This window comes from Dendrobates tinctorius, unplaced genomic scaffold, assembly GCF_039654945.1.
Source record: "Dendrobates tinctorius isolate UK_male_01 unplaced genomic scaffold, ASM3965494v1 ptg000145l, whole genome shotgun sequence".
Taxonomy (NCBI): domain Eukaryota; kingdom Metazoa; phylum Chordata; class Amphibia; order Anura; family Dendrobatidae; genus Dendrobates; species Dendrobates tinctorius.
In genome coordinates this window covers 8804777-8831456 of record NW_027361812.1, presented here as the reverse complement: position 1 = coordinate 8831456, position 26680 = coordinate 8804777, and the positions used below count along the sequence as shown (strand labels likewise).

The 26680-nt window shown below is 48.7% G+C and overlaps 1 protein-coding gene across 1 annotated transcript in view; it reads left to right on the top strand.

Moving 5' to 3' along the window:
• The window catches only part of LOC141049595 (keratin, type II cytoskeletal cochleal-like), a 199509-nt gene that overhangs the window by 114245 nt on the left and 58584 nt on the right, over positions 1–26680 (top strand). The gene's annotated exons all lie outside the window — the stretch shown is intronic.

Sequence of the window (26680 nt, the reverse complement as noted above, 5' to 3'; positions counted from 1 at the left end):
TACAACTATGCTTTCCTGTGCAGTGTACTCAGTGCCCCCATCTACTGGCCTTTGCCCTAACTGCACAGTCCCTAACTTGCACATAACACATATAGACAGTTTACACATAATGCATAGTTACATAAATACTACATATTCAAATATGGCAATTATGTACACGTTAATAGCAACATCAATATTTAAAGGGCTAGGCCCTGACCCTCTTACAACTATGTAAGACAGCTGTCATTAACCACTTCCTGATATCTGACGTACTATCCCATCCATCGGACCTGGGCCCCTATGCCCATGGACGGGATAGTATATCATAGCGATCAGTGGTGCTCATGGGGGGAGCGCCGCTGATCGTGGCTGGGTGTCAGCTGATTATCACAGCTGACACCCAGCACTATGTGTCAGGGGAGGTCACGGACCACACCCGGCACATTAATCCCTGGCACACTGCGATCAAACACGATCGCAGTGTACCGGGGGTTTAGGGAAGCATCGGCAGGGAGGAGGCTTCCTCCGTGCTTCCCTGAGACCCGGGGGCCTCCTTCCCTGCAGGTGCCCAGATCCAATATGGCGGTGGGGACCTTCGGGGGCCTGCAGGGAGTCAGTTTCCTCACTGTCTGCAGAGCACAGGCATGAGGAAGCCTGCTGCAGTGCCTGTGTCAGATCGTTGATCTGTCACAGCGATCTGTGATGTGTCAGATCTGTGATCTGACTCATGACAGTGATGTCCCCCCTGGGACAGTGTAATAAAGTTAAAAAAAAGCAAAAGTGTAAAAATAATTTATAAAAAATTGCTAAATAAATTAAAAAAAAATTCCCTAATTCATTTTTTGGAAATAAAAAAAAACAATAAAAGTACACATATTTAGTATCGCCGCGTCCGTAACGACCTGCCCTATAAAACTGTCCCATTAGTTAACCCCTTTAGCGAACCTCTTAAAAAATAAAAATAAAAAACAGAGCAAAAAATAATGCTTTATTATCATACCGCCGAACAAAAAGTGCAATAACGCGCGATCAAAAAGACAGATATAAATAATCATGGTACCGCTGAAAATGTCATCTTGTCCCGCAAAAAATGAGCTGCAACACAGCATCATTAGCGAAAAAATAGAAAAGTTATAGCTCACAGAATAAAGCGATGCAAAAATAATTATTTTTTATATAAAATTGTTTTCATTGCATAAAAGCGCCAAAACATAAAAAAGGCATAAATGATGTATCGCTGTAATCGTACTGACCCGAAGAATAAAACCACCTTATCAATTTTACCACATGCAGAATGGTGTAAATGCACCCCCCAAAAGAAATTCTTGAAATGCTGGTTTTTGCTCATTCTGCGTCCCAAAAATCGGAATAAAAAGCAATAAAAAAAGTCACATGCACGAAAATGGTGCCAATAGAAATGACAACTCGTCCCGCAAAAAATAAGAACCCGCCATAAATAGTAAATCAAACCCCCCTTAGTTAGGGAAAAATAATGAAATTTAAAAAATGTATTTATTTCCATTTTCCCATTAGGGTTAGGGTTAGGGCTAGGGTTAGAGTTAGGGCTAGGTTTAGGGCTAGGGCTAGGGCTAAGATTAGGGTTAGGGGTGTGTTGGGATTAAGGTTGGAGTTAGAATTGGGGCGTTTCCACTGTTTGGGCACATCAGGTGCTCTCCAAATGCAACATGGCGTCTGATCTCAATTCCAGCCAATTCTGCGCTGAAAAAGTCAAATTGTGCTCCTTCCCTTCCAAGCTCTGTCATGCGCCCAAACAGTGTTTTACCCCCACATATGGGGTATCAGCCTACTCAGGGCAAATTGCAAAACAACTTTTGGGGTCCAATTTCTCCTGTTACCCTTGGGAAAATAAATAAATTGGGGACTAAAAGATCATGTTTGTGGAAAAAATATGATTTTTTTATTTTCACGCCCGGGCGTTATAAACTTCTGTGAAGCACTGGGGAGTGCTCACCACTGCTCACCACTAGAGATGAGCGAAACAGGTCGGTCAGATTCAAAAGTCATGAAACGAAACCCGACCACAGGGGGAGGTTGGCCATGCGGTTGGCGACCCAAGCGTCAAAGTCGGGTTTCTCCGAATGCTTGCACGTGACTTTTTTCAGCCAGTGAGAGAAGCGCAGCGTAGCGTAGTGGGAGCGTAGCTGGAGTGGGAGAGAGAGAGAGAGAGAAGAGAGACAGAGATTTTGCCGCCTCTCGGGTTAAAATTCATGCCAGGTGTGTTTACAGTCCTCCACTCACTGCCGACTTTTCTCCCCATTGACTTGCATTGGGTTTCGTGTTTCCCAACTTTTCCCGACTTTTCCCTATAGTCGGCCGATTTCGTTCGACTCGACTTTTGAAACCCGACTTGACCCTAAAAAAGGCAAAGTCGCTCATCTCTGCTCACCACACATCGAGATGAGTTCCTTAGGGGGTCTAGTTTCCAAAATGTGGTCAATTGTGGGGGTTTTCCACTGTTTAGGTACATCAGGGGATCTCCAAAGGCAACATGACACCTGCAGACCATTCCATCAAAGTCTGCATTCCAAAACGTCACTACTTCCCTTCCGAGCCCCGACGTGCCCATACAGTAGTTTTCTCCCACATATGGGGTATCAGCGTACTCAGAACAAATTGGATAACAAATTTTGGGGTCCAATTTCTCCTGTTACCCTTGGGAAAATAAAAGAATTGGGGACTAAAAGATCATGTTTGTGGAAAAAATATGATTTTTTTATTTTCACGCCCGGGCGTTATAAACTTCTGTGAAGCCCTTGGGGGTTCAAAGTGCTCACCACACATCTAGATAAGTTCCTTGGGGGGGTCTAGTTTCCAAAATGGTGTCATTTGTGGGGGGTTTCCACTGTTTAGGCACATCAGGGGCTTTCCAAACGCGACATGGCGTCGGATCTCAATTCCAGCCATAAAAGTCAAATGGCGCTGCTTCCCTTCCGAGCTCTGCCATGGGCCCAAATAGTGGTTTACCCACACAAATGGGGTATCAGCATACTCAGGACAAATAGCACAATAACTTTTGGTCTCCTGTTACCCTTGGAAAAATAAAAATTGAGGGTGAAAAGATCATTTTTTTTTAAAAAATATGATTTTTTAATTGTACGGCTGTACGTTATAAACTTCTGTGATGCCCTTGGGGGTTCAAAGTTCTCACCACACATCTAGATAAGTTCCTTGTGGGGGTCTAGTTTCCAAAATGGTGTCATTTGTGGGGTGTTTCTACTGTTTTGGCACATCAGGGGCTTTCCAAACGCGACATGGTGTCCGATCTCAATTCCAGCCAAAAAAGTCAAATGGCGCTGCTTCCCTTCCGAGCTCTGTCATGCGCCCAAATAGTTGTTTACACCCACATATGGGGTATCAGCGTACTCAGGACAAATTGCACAATAACTTTGGGGCCCTGCTACCCTTGGAAAAATAAAAATTGAGGGTGAAAAGATCATTTTTTTGGAAAAAATATGATTTTTTAAATGAACGACTGTACGTTATAAACTTCTGTGAAGACCTTGTGGGTTCAAAGTTCTCACCACATATCTAGATTAGTTCCTTGGGGGGGTCTAGTTTCCAAAATGGGGTCACTTGTGGGGGGTTTCCACTGTTTAGGCACATCAGGGGCTCTCCAAACGTGACATCGCATCCGATCTGAATTCCAGCCAATTTTGCATTGAAAAAGTCAAACGGCGCTCCTTCCCTTCTGAGCTCTGCCATGCGCCGAAACAGTGGTTCCCCCCACATATCAGGTATCAGCGTACTCAGGACAAATTGCACAATAACTTTTGCAGTCCAATTTCTTCTGTTACCCTTGGTAAAATAAAAAAATTGGACCTGAAGTAATTTTTTTGTGAAAAAAGTTAAATGTTCATTTTTTTTAAACATCCAAAAAATTCCTGTGAAGCACCTGAAGGGTTAATAAACTTCTTGAATGTGGTTGTGAGAACCTTGAGGGGTGCAATTTTTAGAATGGTTACCTCTTTTGGGTATTTTCTATCATATAGAACCCTCAAAGTGACTTCAAATGTGATGTGGTCCATAAAAATAAAATGGTGTTGCAAAAATGAGAAATCGCTGGTCAACTTTTAACCCTTATAACTTCCTAACAAAAAAAATGGTGGTTTCAAAATTGTGCTGATGTAAAGTAAACATATGTGAAATGTTACTTGTTAAGTTTTTTGTGTGCCATATCTCTGTGATTTAAGGGCATAAAAAGTCAAATTTGGAAAATTGCAAAATTTTCAAAATTTTCGCCAAATTTCTGTTTTTTTCACAAATAAACACAAGTTACAGTGGGGAAAAAAAGTATTTAGTCAGTCAGCAATAGCGCAAGTTCCAACACTTAAAAAGATGAGAGGCGTCTGTAATTTACATCATAAGTAGACCTCAACTATGGGAGACAAACTGAGAAAAAAAAATCCAGAAAATCACATTGTCTGGTTTTTTTTCATTTTATTTGCATATTATGGTGGAAAATAAGTATTTGGTCAGAAACAAGCAATCAAGATTTCTGGCTCTCACAGACCTGTAACTTCTTCTTTAAGAGTCTCCTCTTTCCTCCACTCATTACCTGTAGTAATGGCACCTGTTTAAACTTGTTATCAGTATAAAAAGACACCTGTGCACACCCTCAAACAGTCTGACTCCAAACTCCACTATGGTGAAGACCAAAGAGCTGTCAAAGGACACCAGAAACAAAATTGTAGCCCTGCACCAGGCTGGGAAGACTGAATCTGCAATAGCCAACCAGCTTGGAGTGAAGAAATCAACTGTGGGAGCAATAATTAGAAAATGGAAGACATACAAGACCACTGATAATCTCCCTCGATCTGGTGCTCCACGCAAAATCCCACCCCGTGGGGTCAGAATGATCACAAGAACGGTGAACAAAAATCCCAGAACCACGCGGGGGGACCTAGTGAATGAACTGCAGAGAGCTGGGACCAATGTAACAAGGCCTACCATAAGTAACACACTACGCCACCATGGACTCAGATCCTGCAGTGCCAGACGTGTCCCACTGCTTAAGCCTGTACATGTCCGGGCCCGTCTGAAGTTTGCTAGAGAGCATTTGGATGATCCAGAGGAGTTTTGGGAGAATGTCCTATGGTCTGATGAAACCAAACTGGAACTGTTTGGTAGAAACACTACTTGTCGTGTTTGGAGGAAAAAGAATACTGAGTTGCATCCATCAAACACCATACCTACTGTAAAGCATGGTGGTGGAAACATCATGCTTTGGGGCTGTTTCACTGCAAAGGGGCCAGGACGACTGATCCGGGTACATGAAAGAATGAATGGGGCCATGTATCGTGAGATTTTGAGTGCAAACCTCCTTCCATCAGCAAGGGCATTGAAGATGAAACGTGGCTGGGTCTTTCAACATGACAATGATCCAAAGCACACCGCCAGGGCAACGAAGGAGTGGCTTCGTAAGAAGCATTTCAAGGTCCTGGAGTGGCCTAGCCAGTCTCCAGATCTCAACCCTATAGAAAACCTTTGGAGGGAGTTGAAAGTCCGTGTTGCCAAGCGAAAAGCCAAAAACATCACTGCTCTAGAGGAGATCTGCATGGAGGAATGGGCCAACATACCAACAACAGTGTGTGGCAACCTTGTGAAGACTTACTGAAAACGTTTGACCTCTGTCATTGCCAACAAAGGATATATCACAAAGTATTGAGATGAAATTTTGTTTCTGACCAAATACTTATTTTCCACCATAATATGCAAAATAAAATGAAAAAAAAACAGACAATGTGATTTTCTGGATTTTTTTTTCTCAGTTTGTCTCCCATAGTTGAGGTCTACCTATGATGTAAATTACAGACGCCTCTCATCTTTTTAAGTGGTGGAACTTGCACTATTGCTGACTGACTAAATACTTTTTTTCCCCACTGTATATAAATTAAGTTTTACCACTAACATGAAGTATAATATGTCATGAGAAAATAATGTCAGAATCAGTGGGATCCATGGAAGCGTTTCAGAGTTATTACCTCATAAATGGACAGTGGTCATAATTGTAAAAATTGGCCCGGTCATGAATGTGCAAGCCACCCTTGGGGGTAAAGGGGTTAATGCAGGTAACAAGTTGATTAGGAGCGTCTAACGGGTCTGTAGGAGCCAGAACTCTTAATGGTTGGTAGGGGATCAAATAGTTATTTCCCACTGCAAAATGCAAATAAATGTATATAATTTATACAATGTGATTTTCTGGATTTTATTTTTGCTATTCTAACCCTCAATGTTAATATCAACCTACCCGACTCTATATTAGAGTTGAGCAAAATGGGTAGGTCAAATTCATAAATCGCCGACTTTCACTGAAGTCGGGTTTCATAAAACGAAACCCGACCATAGCGTGAGGTCGGCCTCGAGGTCGGCGACCAGAGCGCCAAAGTCGCGTTTCAAATGATGCTTCCAGCGCCCTTTTTCAGCCAATGATGGAGGACGCACACTGTGGGCAACGCGATGACATGGGCATCGGTCACCACCTTCTTTGAGAAGGGCATGCAAGTGATTGGCTTGCTTTGTGTGGCATCACAGGGGCTAGAAAAAGGCATGCATGCCGACCGCCATCTTACTTCTGCCAATATTAGCATTAGGGAGAGGTTGCAGCTGTTGATTCTGAATAACTGAGAGCGTTAGGCAGGGAAGAAGAACAAAAAAACTGCTTCTGCTGTTAGTAATTTCCACTGTAATTTCCACTGTACAACACAACAGTTTGTGTGCAGTGACAGGGGAGGCTCTATTTTTTGTGCATCAGTTTTGTTGGTTATTAGGCTGCCTTACAAGGCTCCCTGATAGCTGCATTGCTGTTTGCACACTGCTGTGCAAACTGCTTTTTTAAAAGCAAGAATACTTTTCTTCCTCTTTTCTCTTATTGTGTGACGATGAGCATTCAAGCTTAGAACAAGGATGAATGCTCATCGTCACACAATAAGAGAAAAAAGAATGGATCTACCTGTGGTAAAACATTTTTGTATGATGGACCACAACACCAGGGATATGAAATTACTGATATTGAAAGGTAACTTCACATCTCAGAGAGAGAGAAGAGTCTGTGAGTATAAATTTATGACGACCTTTGACACTCTCAATGCTGGAATGAATGTGTCGCATGGATTTATGTCTTTTTACATCAATTAAGGAATTTGACAATAAAACATCCGGACTCCTTATCTATGAACTGGTCCAATATTTATGTTTCTCCCTCTCCCATAATCATAATTCTGCTTCACGTCCCTTGTCTCATCTATTGCATTTTTTCTGTGCTGTACTGTGGATAAATATGTGACTCTTCAGATTTTGGATTAGTCTATGCCTGATGAAGAGACCTGAGTAGTCTCGAAAGCTTGCAATGTGTTACCATTTTTTCAGTTAGCGATTAAAAGGTATCAACCACTGAGGACTCTCAATTCTGAATATTTTTCTAAAATCTCTAGGGAGCTTCCAATTCTCCCCAATACTATATACACCTAGTACTTTGGCATACACCAGCCAATTTCAGCTTTTTAAATTGAGGTGTAATCTATTGTGGGCCTGAGATAATAGTTCAGCCTCCTAAAATCTCTAGGGAGCTTCCAATTCTCCCCAATACTATATACACCTTGTACTTTGTCATACACCAGCCAATTTCAGCCTGTTAAATTGAGGTGTAATCTATAGTGGGCCTGAGATAATAGTTCAGCCTCCTAAAATCTCTAGGGAGCTTCCAATTCTCCCCAATACTATACACACCTTGTACCTTGTTTTACAGTACCATATAGCTGGTGGTATTTTGGGTACATTTTTCCAAAAATGAGGAAGTATGGTGGAAGAGGCTGTGGAAGTGGGTGGGGGTTGCCAGCTGGTACTGATGGTGGTGGGGGTGGTGGTGCATCTGCTGGTAGTGGCAAAAGCACAATAGCACCTAAAGAAGGAGGTGTTGAGCCTGCATCATCATCTGGCTCCACAAGGCCTCGAAGGCTCCCTTTTCTGGGAGTAGGTAAACCGCTTTTAAAGCTGGAGCTTCAGGAACAAGTTTTGACTTACATTGCTGACACAGCCTCCAGCTCTATTGCCTCCTCTTCTGAAATTTCAAAAAATAAAAGCACTGAGTCATCAGTGGAGGCTCCTGGTCAGGAACAACAACTTTCCTTGTGTCCTTCACCTCTACCAAAAGTGAAGGATGCGGCAGGCCACATTACAGATTACTCCATGGAGCGCTATTCATCTGACTGAATCTGACATGGAGTGTGGGTGGCCAGCCAGGGCAGAGGGATGTGTCACGGTGGTGGTGACCCGGTCCGTGGGCCTGGGCATCCATGCAAAGGGGTGAATAACATTTATAGGTGAATGATACGTGATGCCACCTGTGGTTTCTGATCAGATTGACCAGCGCTGCAGTGTCGCTTCTCTGGGACAGATGTTGTGGTGCAGCTAAGATGTAGAAGCCCTGCACAGGTAGGGCCTTAGTCACAGGGCAGATGAAAGAGATGGTAGATGGTGTGCAGTGCAGGATGTAGCAGGGCCATGCATCAGGCGCAGGAGAAAGATGACAGACATAGTCGTGCAGTTCCTTTACCTGTACTTGGTAAGTGCCGTACAGGACCCAGAGTACAGATGGAGAAGGAGTTGGTCAGCCTGGAAGCAAATTAGGAATTCTCTCTCTGCAGATAGGTAATGTGGCCTCCGTTCTATCGCTTATCTGAGGTACTCGCAGTACTGAGTTCACTGAAGTTCCCCCTGTTGACTCTCTTTTGAAACTTTCTCGTATGGCAGGCAGCCGTAGCCTTTTCCTTCTCGCTCACACAAGTCGCTGCTGGGGCCTCCGAGCCTTAGTTGGGAACAGAGCATTTACAGCTGCTACTTCCTCCGGTTTCTGCTGCAGGAACGTCAGTGTCCCTACAAACTCGGAGACCGGAATCTGGACCATGCGCTCCAGCTAGGAGTGAGCCTTAACTCTGGTCATCCTCCAGCTCCCCTTCTCACATCCACACACTTCCCCTTCCCTTCACAGACTGCCCTAACTTCCCTCCTCCTGACCACAGAGAGCAGCTCCTCAGCAGTCAGGTTCAGAGCTCTCCCTGCTGGTCTGGAGTGGGAACTGTGTTGTGTGTTGATTTAACTGCTAGAGAGATCCTTCGTTGCTCCCAAGCATGACATCACACTCCCTAGGAGGAAGGTAATGCCACTGTGGCGACCGTACTCCTGGAGGTGCCACAAGTGCACTGATGCCCAGCCACTGTTAGATGATTCTGCTGGTACATTGACCCAGACCACTACATTCCCCTCGCACTCTACACAGCCAGAATCTGACCCTGATGAAACTCAGATTCCCCTTACCGCATACTATACCACCTTACACAGTGACAAAGAGGAAGATGCAGATGAAAGTGCAGGTTCCTTGAGCAGGTGGGGGGGGCATACTCATGGGCGACGGCACTGTGTCAGTGACGTCGCCAACGAGTGGGCCCCCCTGCTTGCTCAGGATCACAGCATTTGCAAAGTTGAAATACTTACCTCTCCCTGCTCCACCACCGTGACGTCTTCCGCGTTTCCTGACAGTGCCATTCTGGTCAGAGAGTGCAATGACATCATGTCTGTACACCCCCTGCCTAAACAGTCCAAGTGCAGAGAGATGGAAGATGGGGACGACGAGGAGTCCAGACTAGTACAGGGATTCCCTAGCGAGGAGACTTATTTAATTGTTTTAAAGGTTGGGAGCAATTTTTGGGGAGCACTATACTCTGGAGAATGATACAGTATATGGGGCCCACCATACACTGGAGCATTCCAAAGGTGGACATCAGACACTGGAGCAGCATTTACAGGGCTCATTATACACTGAAGCATTAGAAATGGGGCCCATTATATATGGAGCATTATTTGGGCCCATAAGACAGTGGAACTTCATCCATGGGGACCAACATATACTGTAGCATTATGTGGAGCTCATCATATACTGTATGGAACATTATATGGGACCAATGATTCTGTATGGAGAAATATATGGGCCTCATTACTCTGTATAGCGCACTATGCAGTGGCCATAATACTGTATGGAGTAATATACTGTCCGTTTTTGGAGCTATTGGAGAATTTAAAATGGATATCAGTCATGTGATGTAAGAAGTGAAGTATTTTTCATTGTGCTATACCGCTATTTCTCTGCCGTATCAGAGGATCATGAATTGTGGCATGTGTTAAAGGAGCCCATTGACACTCTTTGGCCCAGGGCCCACGAAAATCTGGAGCCAGCCCTACCCCCCCACAACTTTAGCCAAATAACCCCCAGTTTTCAATGCCTAACTATTATTATAAAGTAAATTAAGGTTGACTAGCTTAAGAAATAAGAATTGATGTTTTTGGCATTAAAATGGGCACTGTAGGTGTGTTTCCTGTCCGTCACTCACTGCCGACTTTTCTTCCCCATTGACTTGCATTGGGTTTCGTGTTTCAGCCGGCCTTCGACTTTTCACAATAATCGGCCGATTTCGTTCGACCCGACTTTTGCGAAAGTCGTGTTTTATGAAACCCGACTCGACCCGAAAAAAGGCAATGTCGCTCATCTCTACTCTTTATGTCTTTGTCAGTGGGCAAACTTACAAAATCAGCAAGGGCTCAAATAATTATTTCCGTCACTGTATATTAGCCCTAACAATTTTTTGGTGGAAATCTGACCTTCTGACTTGCCACTGAAATACAGTTTTAGGACAAACGATTTGGAGTAGCTAACTGCGCCTAGTGGCTGCACCCCTATATTAGGCCTAAAAAATTTTAAGTGGAAATCTGGCCTCCTGATTTGCCACTGAAACACAGTTTTATCATAAACAATTTTCAGTATCTAATTGGGCCTTGTGGCTGCAGCACTATAGCAGGCCTAATGATTTTTACGTGGAAATCTGGCCTTTTGCCTTGCCACTGAAATACAGTGTTAGCTCAAACAATTTTGAGTAGCTGATTGGGCCTCGTGGCTACACCACTATAGTGTCACGCCGCCTGTCACGCCGCACTCACCTGGGGGCGGGACCTCTGTCCCGACGTAACCTTTTCCGGAGCCGCGGCTGCTCCAGGGGTCCCGTCGGGTGCGCACGCGCACCTCCCGTGCTTAGGTTCTTGTGTGCACTATGTTCTGTGTGCGCACGTACGCTCTTCTCAGTTCAGTCTCCAGGCCTGTCCTCTCTATAGTATTAGAGGACTTGACCCGGAAGTCATAGTGATCATGTACTATATCAGGCTACCTCTTCCTATGGGAGGTGCCTGATTATTGTTGTACTTCCTGGCTTGGTCTGCCTGTCCCTGCCTCGCTGTGCGCTGTATTCGGGTCCTCTGTCTTGTACTCTATTGTGCCTCTCGGCACATGCTCTGAACCTGTACTCTGTCTTGTACTCTGCTGTGCCTCCTGCCACACACTCTGATCCTGTTCTCTGTCTTATACTCAGTTGTGCCTCCTGGTACATGCTCTGATCCTGCACTCTGCCTTATGCTCAGTTGTGCCTCCTGGCACACACTCTGATCCTGTGCTCTGTCTTATACTCAGTTGTGCCTCCTGGCACACACTCTGATCCTGTGCTCAATCTCATGCTCAGTTGTGCCTCCTGGCACACGCTCTGATCCTGTACTCTGACTTGTGCTCAGTTGTGCCTCCTGGCACACACTCTGATCCTGTGCTCTGTCTTATGCTCAGTTGTTCCTCCTGGTACACACTCTGTTCCTGTACTCTGTTGCACCTCCTGGCACACCTGCTGCCTAACTCAGTACTCTGACATGCTCATTTGGAAGCATCCTGCTTTGCTCACACCCGGACGTACTAGTCGCTGCACGCCATGCTTGCTCTCGTGTACCCGTCTTGCACTATCCTGTATATAGCGCACTCCCGTGTACACGCCTCGTGTTCCTGAGTACTCTCTGTGCCGCTGTACACTCACCCTGTACTGTCCGGTACACCACGTGTCCCTGTGTCCACGCTTCACACGTTCCTGCAGACACACTCACTCGTGTCTCCTGTGAGCCGGCCACCTGGTGCCAGCAGTCGTGGTACCTTACCCCCTGGGGCTTGCCCCTGACACTCCCTGTATAGGGGGTGGTCCTCACTAGGTCAGCTCTCCCTGGGAGGGTTGGTGCCACGACCCAGAGGGTCCACTCCAGGAGTCGTCACAGTATAATCAGGCCATGGACCCCGCTGGTACCACTGCCTCCGCCCAAAAGGAACTGGTGTTCCTACAGGAGTGTCAGACTAGGATCGTGTCCTCTCTGAAATCTATGGAGTCCCGTTTGTCAGCCATTCAGTCCTCTAATCAAACTAGGATTATGGCCTTTTTGAAATCTATGGAGTCCTGTTTGTCGGCCATTCAGTCCTCTGACCCTGGGAATGCTTCCCAGTTGGCCTGCCTCCAGCAAGAACTCACACAGCAACGAGACACCCAGGCCCATATACTCAACTATATGGCATCGGTAGATAATCGGCTCCTTTCCATACAATCCGTTTCTGCACAGTCCTCGACCCCGCACCTGCTGCCATGCTTATGCAAGCCACCCCGATATAGTGGTGACCCTAAGTTTTGTCGAGGATTTTTGAACCAATGCCAGTTACATTTTGAGCTTTTGCTACAGCACTATCCCACTGAGCGTGCCAAAATTGCCTTTATTGCTTCCCACTTAGAGGGGGAGGCATTAGCATGGGTGAATCCCCTCTGGGAGCGCAATGATCCACTCGTCTCTCAGCTTTCCACCTTTTTGGACACCTTCCGCAAGGTGTTTGATGAGCCGGGTCTTCTAGCTTCTGCCACCGAGTCTCTCTTTAACCTTCATCAGGGTACCCTATCGGTGGGACAGAATGCCATCCGTTTCCGTACCTTGTCCTCCGAACTCGGTTGGAACAGCGAGGCCCTCGTAGGGGTCTTTTCGCGTGGCCTGTCCGGTCGGATCAAAGATGAACTGGCAGGTCGGGATACTCCCACCTCTTTAGAGGATCTGATCTCTCTGGCGACACGCATATACCTGCGGTTCCAGGAGAGTGCCCGTGAATCAGCCAGAGAGAGAAGGCCTTCTCGTCTCCCGTTGTCTAACCGCAGGCCTCTCCACTCGCGCACCGTGCCTTCTGCGACCTCCATTTCAGAGCCTATGGAGGTGGACCGTTGTAAGTCGGCCGAACAGCGTCGCGAGGAGAGGCTTACTCTTGGTCTCTGCCTTTACTGTGGGAGTTCCTCTCATCTCCTTCGTTCCTGTCCCAAGAAGCCGGGAAACTTCTCTGCCTAGGATTGTTAGGAGAGGCCTCGATAGGTGTACGTGACTCCTCACCCTCCCTGGTCGTGTCCATTTTAATCAATCTTGGTACCAAGCATTATTCAGAGGAGGCTTTTCTAGATCCTGGCGCGGCTGGGAATTTTATCACACTCGAGGTGGTTAAAAAATTCCGGATTCCTGTCAGATCCCTGGAGACTCCTCGGTCGATAGTTTCGGTCAATGGTACATCCTTGCAGGAGATCGTTACCCAAGCCACCGAAGAGATCGAGCTGCAGGTCGAAGCCCTGCACCGGGAGAAGATTTCCTTCCACGTTATGTCTACTATGTCTCACACGCTTCTTCTAGGTCTCCCTTGGTTACGGACTCATGAGCCAACCCTGGACTGGCGGTCGGGCGATATACTCCGCTGGGGACCGTTCTGTCAGGAGAAGTGCCTGTTGCCCGTCCATCCGATGAAATCTGCCTGTCCGTCCTCGGCACCTACCGGGCTGCCGTCGGCTTATTGGTCCTTTGCAGATGTCTTCGACAAGAAGGAGGCCGAGACTCTGCCCCTCCATCGGCCATACGACTGTCCAATTGACCTCGTTCCTGGTTCTACGCCACCCAGGGGTAGAATATATCCGGTATCCCCTGCTGAAACCCAAGCGATGTCTGAGTATATCCAGGAGAACCTTGCTAGAGGTTTTATCCGTAAGTCTTCCTTACCCGCAGGAGCGGGATTCTTCTTTGTCAAAAAGAAGGACGGCTCCCTCCGTCCTTGTATAGACTACCGAGGCCTGAACGATATCACGGTCAAGAACAAGTACCCATTGCCATTGATCTTGGAGCTCTTTGACTGGCTTAGAGGAGCTCGAATTTTCACCAAACTGGATCTTCGTGGGGCCTACAACTTGATCCGCATTCGTTCCAGTGATGAGTGGAAGACCGCCTTTAACACCCGAGATGGTCACTACGAGTACTTGGTCATGCCCTTCGGCCTCTGCAATGCCCCAGTGGTGTTCCAGGAGTTCGTGAATGACGTTTTCCGGGATATGCTGTACTCCTGCGTGGTAGTCTATTTGGATGACATCCTCGTTTTTTCTCCAGACCTCTCTGCCCACAGAAAGAACGTGCGTCAAGTCCTCCAGCACCTGAGGGAGAACCGCCTTTATGCCAAGCTCGAGAAATGTGCCTTTGAGCAAACGTCCTTGCCATTCTTGGGGTAAATTATCTCGGACTCTGGTCTACGCATGGATCCGGTAAAGGTGTCCGCCGTGCTCGATTGGCCACGGCCCCATGGGGTGAAGGCAATCCAACACTTCCTTGGTTTTGCGAACTACTACCGACAGTTTGTTCCCCATTTCTCCTCGTTGGTTCGCCCCATCTCGTCCCTTATCCGCAAAGGAGCTAATCCAAAGGCTTGGCCTCCTGAGGCTGAAGATGCCTTCCGGTCATTGAAACAAGCCTTCGCCTCTGCTCTGGCGCTTCATCGTCCTGAGATTAGTAGACCTTTCACTCTCGAGGTGGACGCATCCTCTACCGGGGCTGGCGCAGTCCTTCTGCAGAAATCTTCTTCTGGACCTTTTGTCACCTGTGGCTTCTTTTCTAAGGTATTTTCCTCCACTGAGCAGAACTACTCCATTGGCAACAAAGAGCTATTGGCCATTAAATTGGCCTTGGAGGAATGGAGATACTTACTAGAAGGTGCCATTCATCCGTTCAAGATCTTCACGGACCATAAGAAACTGGCGTACATCCAGTCCACACAGAGGCTCAGCCCTCAGCAAGCCAGGTGGTCCTTGTTCTTCACCCGATTTGACTTTGAACTACACTTTCGGCCCGGCGTTAAAAACGTTAGAGCGGATGCGTTGTCAAGATCTTTCCTGTCATCTGATACAGAGGAAGAACCTTCTCATAGCATTGACCTGTCCAAGGTAATTACCGTGGCTCCTTTCAAGATGACCACATTACCTCCGGGAAGAAACTTTGTGGCTGAGAGCAACCGAAAACGATTGTTAAACTGGGGACATTCGTCCAAGATTTCCAGCCACGTTGGTGTCAAAAAGACTTTTTGCCTAATCTCTCGCTACCATTGGTGACCTTCCCTTTCCCAGGATGTTAAAGACTTTGTGGCAGCTTGCCCTTCCCGCGCCCACAACAAGATACCTGTCACGATGACCAGTCCTGTGTGACATGGCCTGCAGGCCGGTAACTAAAACAACAAGACAAGGGGAATGGGGAAACAGTTACAACGGTGGGCCCTGCAATAGGGAAAGGGGACGTGGAGACCTCCTGTACTCCCCTGAGTCAGTGTCCCTAACGCTCCTAACGTTCCCTGTTAGGCGTCGGGTTACTGCCACTGCACAGCAGGAATCCAGCGCCTTGCACCCAGCGGTCTCCCATTCTTCGGCTGCAGTGGAGCCTGCTCAGCAGATTCGCCGGTCCCGGCGCTCTGCCCAGGCCAACTCCGTGGGTTTGCTTGCTGCTGCCACCTCTGGCACAGCTATGACAATGCATGCTGCTCAGCAGCGAGATTCTCCAGGGACTAAGTCCTCATGTCGGGCCACTGAGCATGCCCGTGGAGTGATCTCCCATTGGAGATCGAGGGTCACGTGCTCAGGTCCTGCTCGTGTTCGGATTGGCCCATCCAAGAAGCCAGGAAGGTCCCGGAAGCCCGTGGCTATAAAAGGTTCGCATGGCTGCTCGCCCATGTGCTAGTATAGACTGTATTTACAGACTATGTGGAGTGAGTGATGTAAGCACGTATGAATGTCTCTGGTGAATGACTCATTAAGAAACCCCTACCCTTGGTACGCATGTGTTGTGCAGCCTACCCTGCTAGCACCCAGGCTTAGGCGTAGGTAGGTCTGAGGTTGAGTCAGGCATCTGGCCTCACCAGGTACTCGGCACGCCTCAGTGCACGTGCTCCATAGCCAGCGTCTATAGCGGCGCTCGCGGCAGCAGCGACGCCGTGCGTTCAGTGGGCCTAGAAGGACTCTAACCCCGTGTCCTTGGGGTAGAGTTCTGTGGCCGTACACTGTGCACTCTTTTAGCCGAGCTCTGTGAGTTAACAGGCTCCGGCATCTACTTTCAGTGGTGGTGTGGCTCTGTGCAGTAACATAGTTCACCCTGTTCACATTGGGTGTCCTAACCTACGTGTGACTGGTTTCACACTGCTTAATACTTCCGCCATTACTTAGCAGCAGTGTACCACCTCTGCACGGTGGATCCTGGGCTGCGAACGCATCTACTATTATTTTATAATTTGGTGCGTTCCGCCAGCCCTAACAGTTCCCTATGCCGGTTCCGCACCGGGCGCCGATCAGGAACCTGTCACCCTAGCACACCCTGCACCTATCCCTTGCTAGGATGCTGGGTGGCGCAGGCACTGGCCCCACCGCTGTACTAATACACACTAAGGAAAAACACAAACAGGGAAACACCACTTAGCTTTACTCTGTTGCACTTGCTCCTGGCAACAGAGTCCACCAACAGAATGCAGCTCTCCTCCTGAATCGCTGCCACCAAGCTCTGTCAGAGCTACAAGGAAATCCCCTACGACTCCTTCCACACCAGGGCTAAGACAGTGCTGCAAGGAACGTTCTCCAGCTCCTTCCTCCACCAAGGATGGTTGAAATGAACACTATCACCAACACTAATTGCAACACCTGTGACTCTTTTATAGCAGAGCCAGCAATCACACCTGCATTATAATCATGTGCACTTAACTAAAGAAACCAGAGTGCAGTAACACTCACCACCACCGGGGGCAAACTTAGAACAAACGACACCAAAGTGCAATAATCCTAATGGCCACCGGGGCAAAAACCAAACTTTAGCACAGCTTAAGAAAAAAAAGGTTACCTGTGCTTTTTATCAGTCCTGATCCAGCATGGATCATGACAGTACCCTCCCCTTAATGAGGGGCCTCTGGACCCTCAAGACCGCTCCTCATCAGGGAACCACCTACAGCGGGGACGCCCAGACCCAGAGTTCACCCCAGCAACTACCTGCACGTCAGGTTGATGAGAAACGAGCCCGCTGGTATTGGCAACGTATGTTCTGGAGGCAACACACATCTCCGAAGCGCTGACCTGGGGAACGGGTTGTGTATGTGTATGTTTGGCATGAGCTGGTAACACTCCACAACACACTTCCACTGGATGTTTTTTGGTGGCCACCCATACACGCTCGTTCACACACAGGTCCGGACCTGAACGTTTATTGCCACTCGTTCGTTTGTCACCATTTGGAGAACTCTTTCTGGGATTGACAACAGAGGCGTCCCCCTGTGTCACCACACTCACACCCCACACTTCGCCAAGGGGTACACCACCCTCCTACCCCTTCCACCATGAGGTCTACGGCTCCCAGCGTTGGCCAATGGTGAGGGTTGAGACTTGCCCCTACTCTCCTGCAGCACATCTGCTGCTCTCACCGGAGAGGAACGGGTCTGTTGAAGAGAGACGGCAGAGACAGTAGTTCCTAGGCAGCAGCCCTCACACGAGTGCCCCCAGCTGACCACTTCCCTCGCCCGCCAATCTATTACTGGGTTGTGTCTTTTCAGCCAAGGGAGGCCTAAAACGATAGGTACTGGCAATCCCTTCAAGACGTAGCATGACAAGGACTCCTCATGATGTCCAATACGCAGATGGATATTCTCTACGACTTGGGTCAAGCTCCCCTGGCTCAGTGGAACAGAGTTTAAGGCCTGGACGCTAATAGGTTGGGCTAGCGTCCTACACCTCAGACCATTAGTCAGGACAAAGCGAGCATCCACCAGACTGACTCCTGCTAAGCTGTCCACAAGCACCGGTATCACCTCCGGTACCCCGCCAGCAAAGACCTCTGCTGCCATGGTACCTTGGGAGGGCAAAATGGAGGAAATGTATACTCCCTGGTCGCCTCCCTCCACGTGACCAGGGGAATGCAGTTTCTCAGATGGCACAGATAATTTGGTGCACCATGGGCAAGCCTTCAGGACATGACCAGTCTGCCCACAGTACAAACATGCCGACACCACTCCCCGAACCGTAGGCAGCTCCGAATACAAACTAGCTCCTCCTACTTGCATAGGTTCATCTGGAGACTTGGAATGAACTGGGCAGGCTCTCATAAAATGGCCCGGCTTCCCACAGGAAAAGCATACCCCCCACCACGACGAGCCGCAGACACCCCCTTTTTTGTATCAACAAGACCGGGCTGTCTGGGTTCCTCCGTCCGCACTGGTGGGTCCTCCTCCCTAGCGAGGACATCAGGGGCCACTTTTTGTATGTGTCTTTCCCTAAGACGTCGATCAACCTAGATGGCAAGGGACATGGCGGCCTCCAGCGACCTGGGGGCAGTGTACTGCCCCAGAGTATCCTGCAACTTTGGAGACAAACCCTGTAAAAATTGACTCCTAAGTGAAGGGTCATTCTACTGAGTGTTAGTAGCCCATCTCCTAAACTCTGAGCAGTGCTCCTCAGCCACCCGGGATCCCTGTTTACACCTACGGATTCGGGATTTTGCCAAGGCGACGCCATCAGGATCCCCATACACAAGCGCCAAAGCTGAAAAAAACTCGTCCATGGACACCAATGATGGAGAGTCGTCTGGTAGGGAGAAGGCCCAGGATTGGGGATCCCCTTTAAGAAGGGACATAATGATTCCCACCCGTTGCTCTTCACTCCCTGATGAACGAGGGCGCAGCCTGAAATACAATTTACAGGCTTGTTAAAACACCAAGAATTGATCTCTCCCTCCAGAAAATCTGTCAGGGAGGGATATCTTGGGTTCTGGCTGAGCCTGTTCCTGAACCAAGCCCCAAGAGCCCACCAACAGCCGCAGCTGCTGCACCAACCCTCCGCATAGCCCCCTAATCTCATTAGTAAGGGTCTGCAGCATTTGAGCAAAGGTCTGAACTGGGTCCATGGCTCAGGAGAAAAAAAAAAAGTTGTGGTTGGTGATAATGTCACGATGACCCATCCCGTGTGACGCGACCCGCAGGCCGGTAACTAAAACAACAAGACGCGGCACGTGATACTGTCCTGTGTGACACGGCCCGCAGGCCGGTAACTAAAACAACAAGACATGGGGAAAGGGGAAACAGTTACAATGGTGGGCCCTGCGATAGGGAAAGGTGACGTGGAGACCTCCTGCACTCCCCTGAGTCAGTGTCCCTAACACTTCTAACGTTCCCTATACTGGTTCCGAACCGGAAGCTGATCAGGAACCTGTCGCCCTAGCACACCCTACACCTATCCCTTGCTAGGGAGCTGGGTGGTGCAGGCACTGGCCCCACCGCTGTACTAATACACACTAAGGAAAAACACAAACAGGGAAACACCACTTAGCTTTACTCTGTTGCACTTGCTCCTGGCAACAGAGTCCACCACCAGAATGCAGCTCTCCTCCTGAATCGCTGCCACCAAGCTCTGTCAGAGCTTCAAGGAAATCCCCTATGACTCCTTCCACACCAGGGCTAAGACAGTGCTGCAAGGAACGTTCTCCAGCTCCTTCCTCCACCAAGGATGGTCGAAATGAACACTATCACCAACACTAATTGCAACACCTGTGACTCTTTTATAGAAGAGCCAGCAATCACACCTGCATTATAATCATGTGCACTTAACTAAAGAAACCAGAGTGCAATGACGCTCACCACCACCGGGGCAAACTTAGAACAAATGACACCACAGTGCAATAATCCTAATGGCCACCGGGGGCAAAAACCAAACTTGAGCACAGCAAAAGAAAAAAAAAAGGTTACCTGTGCTTTTTATCAGTCCTGATCCAGCATGGATCATGACAATACCCAGACAACCACCCTCCGGTCTTCTGCTCCCACTTCCCGTACCGTCGGCTCCGTGGCAGCACATAGCCATGGATTTCATTACGGATCTGCCTCGTTCCCCCGGTTGTACTGTGGTCCTAGTGGTTGTAGACCGATTCTCGAAGATGGCCCACTTCATTCCTCTTCCCGGTCTACCCTCTGCTCCTGACTTGGCGAAGATCTTCATTTCCCATATCTTCAGAATTCATGGCTTCCCTCTGCACATCGTGTCGGACAGAGGGGTCCAATTTACCTCCCGGTTCTGGAGAGCTCTATGCGGTCTCATGAAAGTGTCATTGGATTTCTCTTCCGCATATCACCCCCAAACCAATGGGCAGGTGGAACGTACCAAACAGATCCTTACATCCTATCTCTGGCACTTTTCAAATGCTCATCAGAATGACTGGGTCAGTCTACTTTCTTGGGCTGAGTTCGCCTACAATAACCACTCCAGTGAATCGTCCACCAAATCTCCTTTCTTCATCGTCTTTGGACAGCATACCAGTGTGCCTCTACTGGTACTTCTTGTCTCGGGGTACCTGCTGCCAATTCTCTGTCTGTGGAGTTCTCCAGGGTATGGCAGGAGACCAAAACCGCTCTCGAGAAAGCACGGGACAGAATGAAGCAACATGCTGACAAGAGGTGCCTGGACGTTCCTCCATATCTCCCTGGTGACAAGGTGTGGCTTTTCTCCAAATACATCCGCCTCAAGGTACCATCTTACAAACTGGGTCCCCGTTACATTGGTCCTTTTGAGGTCCTCAGGCGTATTAATGATGTTGCATGCAAACTGAAGTTACCTCCTTCGCTCCGTATTCCCAATTCCTTCCATGTGTCACTCCTTAAACCTGTGGTACTCAACCGGTTTCATCCTTCTCCAGGCCACACACCCCAGCCTGTTGGCATGGGAGATGAGTTTGAGGTGAATGACATTTTGGACATGAAGAAGGTAAGGGAAAACCATGTTCTTGATTGATTGGAAGGGTTTTGGCCCTGAGGAAAGGTCATGGGAACCCAGGGAGAATATCCACGCACCATAGATTTTGTCTAAGTTCCTCTCCAGCTTTAGAAGAGGGGGCGTAAAGGGGGGGTACTGTCACGCCGCCTGTCACACCGTGCTCATCTGGGGGCGGGACCTCGGTCCCGACGTCGCCTCTTCCAGAGCCGCGGTCGCTCCAGGGTCCCGTCGGGTACACACGCGCACCTCCCGTGGTTAGGTTCTTGTGTGCACTATGTTGTGTGCGCGCACGCGTGCTCTTCTCAGTTCTGTCTCCAGGCCTGTCCTCTCTATGGTATTAGAGGACTTGATCCAGAAGTCCTAGTGATCATGTGCTATATCAGGCTACCTCTTCCTATGGGAGGTGCCTGATTATTGTTGAGCTTCCTGGCTTGGTCTGCCGTGTCCCTGCCTGGCTGTGTGCTGTATTTGGTTCCTCTGTCTGGTACTCTATTGTGCCTCTCAGCACACGCTCTGAACCTGTACTCTGCCTTGTACTTTGCTGTGCCTCCTGGCACACACTCTGAACCTGAGTTCTGCCTTATACTCAGTTGTGTCTCCTGGCACATGCTCTGATCCTGTGCTCAATCTCATGCTCAGTTGTGCTTCCTGGCACATGCTCTGATCCTGTACTCTGACTTGTGCTCAGTTGTGCCTCCTGGCACACACTCTGATCCTGTGCTCTGTCTTATGCTCATTTGTGCCTCCTGCCACACACTCTGTTCCTGTACGCTGTTGCACCTCCTGGTACACCTGCTGCCTAACTCAGTACTCTGATGTGCTCCTTTGCACACGTCCTGCTTTGCTCACACCCGGACGTACTAGTCGCTGCACACCATACGTGCTCTCGTGTACCCGTCTTGCATTATCTTGTATCTAGTGCACTCCCGTGTACACGCCTCGTGTTCCCGAGTACTCTCTGTGCCTCTGTACACTCACCCTGTACCGTCCTGTACACCACGTGTCCCTGTGTCCACGCTTCACACGTTCCTGCAGACACACTCACTCGTGTCTCCTGTGAGCCGGCCACCTGGTGCCAGCAGTCGTGGTACTGGGTCGCCCTCGCACACCCAGGGCAGCGGGGATACTCGGTACCGGGCCGGTGTCAAGGTGGGAATGTGTCACAGCAGCGGTGACCCGGTCCGTGGCCCTGGGCGCCCAATATCAATGGCGGTGATGTTAATGGTGTTAAAGTATATATGAATAGTTTGTGACGCCACCCGTGGTGTTTGGCAAGTAAGATGGTAAACCAACGCTGCATACAGATCCGCTGGGACTGATGGTGTGGTGCAGCAGAGATGGTATAGCTCCCCACAGGTGGAGCTGTAGTCCCAGGGCAGTGTAGGTGCAATGGATGAGGAAAGGCACAGAATGGTATGGATGCTGGTACTCAGGTGTAACGGTGCAGGAATAATTGGAGGACACCAGAGTATGCGGTTCCAAAGCTTTACTCACTGTTTGCAGTTCACACAACTGCCTGCCTCCGTACTGTGTTCTCCAGGTAAGGGCTCCAGCCAACGTCCAGGCAGGATAGGATTCTCCCTTCCACACTCCGCCAACATGTACCTTACTGAACGACTCCTCCAATGCGCCTTTAGGTGCGAAGCACTCCAGTACTTAATTACCCTGGAATGCCTCTCTCTAGGTGTTCCTAGTCTTTACTTGTATGACAGACAGCTGTAGCCTACTTCGGGGACTCCTCACTGCATCCCGGCTCTCTATTCAGTTGCTGTTGTGTCCCAAGTCTATGATGGGAGCAAGGCGTTAGCGGCTCACTACTCCTCCAGTGTCTGTTGCTGGACATAAAGATCCAATCAACCTCGGGGACCGGGCCCCGGCCTTTGCACTCTCTGGACTGGAAGGGTTCTTTATCTTTCTTCAACCAGCTTCCCACCGTCCTTCTATTCTCCTTCGTTCTGAGCTGTTCTATCTCTCTTATGGAATCTGTAGTCTCCAGTCTACATCTCTTTCTCCTTCTCTTCCTTCCCTAGGGAGCTCGTTCCACTAAGACCAGTCCTCAGCCTCTCCTGACTGACTGCCTTTCTCCGCCTTGAGCTCCTCTCAGACTGACCTGCTGTCAGCCTGCTTTCTCTCTCTCAGACCCTCGTCTGACTGACCTCCTTCTCTGGGACTCACCCCAGAGTGACTTGAAATCCTACACCTTCCCTCTCTTTTATATCTAACTCCACCCGCCTCCCCAGCACCTCTCGTGTTACGAAGCCAGGGACCACAAAAGGCACCCTATGACCTTTCCAGCATAAAGCATGGATGGGTCCCTGCTGAACTATCCTGTGTGTGGGGTGCAGGTGTTGGAATGTGGAAAGGAGTTCCCAGCCTACCTGGATGGTGGGGCACTACACCTTAGGAGAAGGTGCAGTACCTCTGTGGCGACTGAAGCTTCAGGGGCGCCACATACCCCCCCATTAAACACAGCATGTCCGCGGGCTGTAAGACAACAAAAGGTACAATACAGGAACACACAAAAAAATTTTAAATGCTATTCAACAATACTTATCTAATCTTCCTAATGTAGGAGGCACATTTCTTAAACGTTACAAACAGGTTAACTTCATATCTTAGTATCAAAAATTTACTTAAGTGCAATTCTTAATTCAAAGTGCTATACTCAACACATTTTCTTTATTACATTTTCTATCAATTATTTTCTTTTTCTTTTTCTTTTTCTCTCTCTACTGGACGCAAGACACTGACCATCTATACTTGGCCTGTCACCTGTCACTTTCAATTCTGTATTCTTTATTCAATTCTCACATTCTATTCTAATTCTCTGTATCAAATATTCTATAAAAGACATTTACTTTTCACAAGGCACAACATTATCAAATACGTTATCATAAAACATTCAAAATTCTTGCAAAGTGCTGAACACTGCTCCCAGCCGAGCTTTCTTGCAGTGTCCCTTGAGGTAGACATCATTCTTCGAAAAGTGTCCATGCAAAAACATTATCTTCACAAAGTGTCTTTATATGTAAAACCAAGAAAGAGCACCTAAAGAGGTGCAACTATTTACAATAAAAGTTTTTGGATCAATCAGCGTCTATGATCTCCACAGTTCCATTTCAAAAACAACGCTGCCAATCAAAAACTGGGCAACATGATGAACAAAAGGCAAAGGCACAACTGGTGCAACAAACCCTCCTGGGTAATGAGATTTGGAAAATTATAATTCTTCTACTGGTGATCCCCTCCTGGGATTCTGGAAGCTGAACTGGAACTGTTCTCAGAGGGAGTATCATCATCAAGAGGTGGTTCCACTGTTCTGGTACGAGGTCTAGCACCTAGGGCCTCTGCAGTGTGTTGGTGCTGATGAGCAACTGCCTGGGGATTTGGCAGTGAAGGGATCCCAAGGTCACCGTCCCACAATGATCCAGATCCCCCATTGACCTGTAGATGTCGGATTGGGCATGCCGGCTCTAACCGTACCCCCACCAGCATGGTCCTCCTCCTCCCCATCTTCCCATTAGGAAGGCCGGGGTAAATACCTGGGAGTTCCCGGTGGTGCGACCTCTGCTTCGGGGTAGGCGTGGTGGTGGCGGGTGCTGCCCGGTGAGACACCGGGGATGGCGGTGGAGCCCATGACACCTCCGGTTCCGCGGGAGTCGCCGGCGAGACATGCGCAGCCGCGCCAGGTCTGGGCAGGAGCTTCTCATCCTCTGCTTCGGCTCCCTCGGCTGCATACAACTCCTCCGGTATCAGCGGCAAAGAGGGGACAGTATACGCTGCTGATAGCATGGCAGCGGCTCCAAGCTCCGCAAGGTCTGCCCAGAAAAGGTCCGGTGCCACAGCGGCGGGTACCGGTGGACAGGGTGTTAATGGTGTTAAAGTTTATATGAATAGTTCGTGACGCCACCCGTGGTGTTTGGCAAGTAGGATGGTAAGCCAACGCTGCATACAGATCCGCTGGGACTGATGGTGTGGTGCAGCAGAGATGGTATAGCTACCACAGGTGGAGCTGTAGTCCCAGGGCAGTGTAGGTGCAATGGATGAGCAAAGGCGCAGAATGGTATGGATGCTGGTACTCAGGTGTAACGGTGCGGGAATGATTGGAGGACACCAGAGTATGCGGTTCCAAAGCTTTACTCACTGTTTGCAGTTCACACAACTGCCTGCCTCCGTACTGTGTTCTCCAGGTAAGGGCTCCAGCCAACCTCCAGGCAGGATAGGATTCTCCCTTCCACACTCCGCCAACATGTACCTTACTGAACGACTCCTCCAATGCGCCTTTAGGTGCGAAGCACTCCAGTACTTAGTTACCCTGGAATGCCTCTCTCTAGGTGTTCCTAGACTTTACTTGTATGACAGACAGCTGTAGCCTGCTTTGGGGACTCCTCACTGCGTCCCGGCTCTCTATTCAGTTGCTGTGGTGTCCCAAGTCTATGATGGGAGCAAGGCGTTAGCGGCTCACTACTCCTCCAGTGTCTGTTTCAGGACATAAAGATCCAATCAACCTCGGGGACCGGGCCCCGGCCTTTGCGCTCTCTGGACTGGAAGGGTTCTCTATCTTTCTTCAACCAGCTTCCCACCGTCCTTCTATTCTCCTTCGTTCCGAGCTGTTCTATCTCTCTTATGGAATCTGTAGTCTCCAGTCTACATCTCTTTCTCCTTCTCTTCCTTCGCTAGGGAGCTCGTTCCACTAAGACCAGTCCTCAGCCTCGCCTGACTGACTGCCTTCCTCTGCCTTGAGCTCCTCTCAGGCTGACCTGCTGTCAGCCTGCTCTCTCTCTCTCAGACCCTCGTCTGACTGACCTCCTTCTCTGGGACTCACCCCAGACTGACCTGAAATCCCACACCTTCCCTTTCTTTTATATCTAACTCCACCCGCCTCCCCAGCACCTCTCGTGTTACGAAGCCAGGGACCACAAAAGGCACCCTATGACCTTTCCAGCATAAAGCATGGATGGGTCCCTGCTGAACTATCCTGTGTGTGGGGTGCAGGTGCTGGAATGCAGAAAGGAGTTCCCAGCCTACCTGGATGGTGGGGCACTACACATTTGCCATTGAAACTCAGTTTTAACAAAAACGGTTTGGAGTAGCTAATTGGGCCTCGTCGCTGCACCACTATGGTAAGCTTTCTGATTTGCCACTGAAACACACTTTTAGCACAAATGATTAGACAAAACACCTGAGATAAGTATCCAAATTCTGATTAGTGTGCTCGGTCTATCCATTTGATTTAAGATGGAAAGCAGAGGAAAAGGACAGCTGCACCCCCAGTTGAGTACAGAATGCCTTCTGGAACTGACACCACATCTGAGGGAACTCCGTGAAGCTTCACAATCTCATTAAAAAACCTGTGCAAGGCATTCGGAAATGCCGATAAAACAATGAAAGGCACCATTTTACTGAACCGATCCACAACCACCAGAACCACAGTCTTGGCTGCCAATACCAGTAGGTCAGTAATAAAACCCCTGGACAAGTGTGTCCATGTTCTGCTAGGATTGGGTAGCGGAAGAAGAGGACCAGACGGATGGGTATGTGATATTTTAGAATGCGCGCAAACACTGCAAGCAGACACCTGTTGAACCACATCCTGATGCAACCCTGCAGTTGTCTTACCCCATGAATGACCAGCAAGTACAGAGTTATAATGTTCCCTAATTACCTTACGTTGCAAATCAAATGGTACAGATAACCTCCCCGAAGGGCAG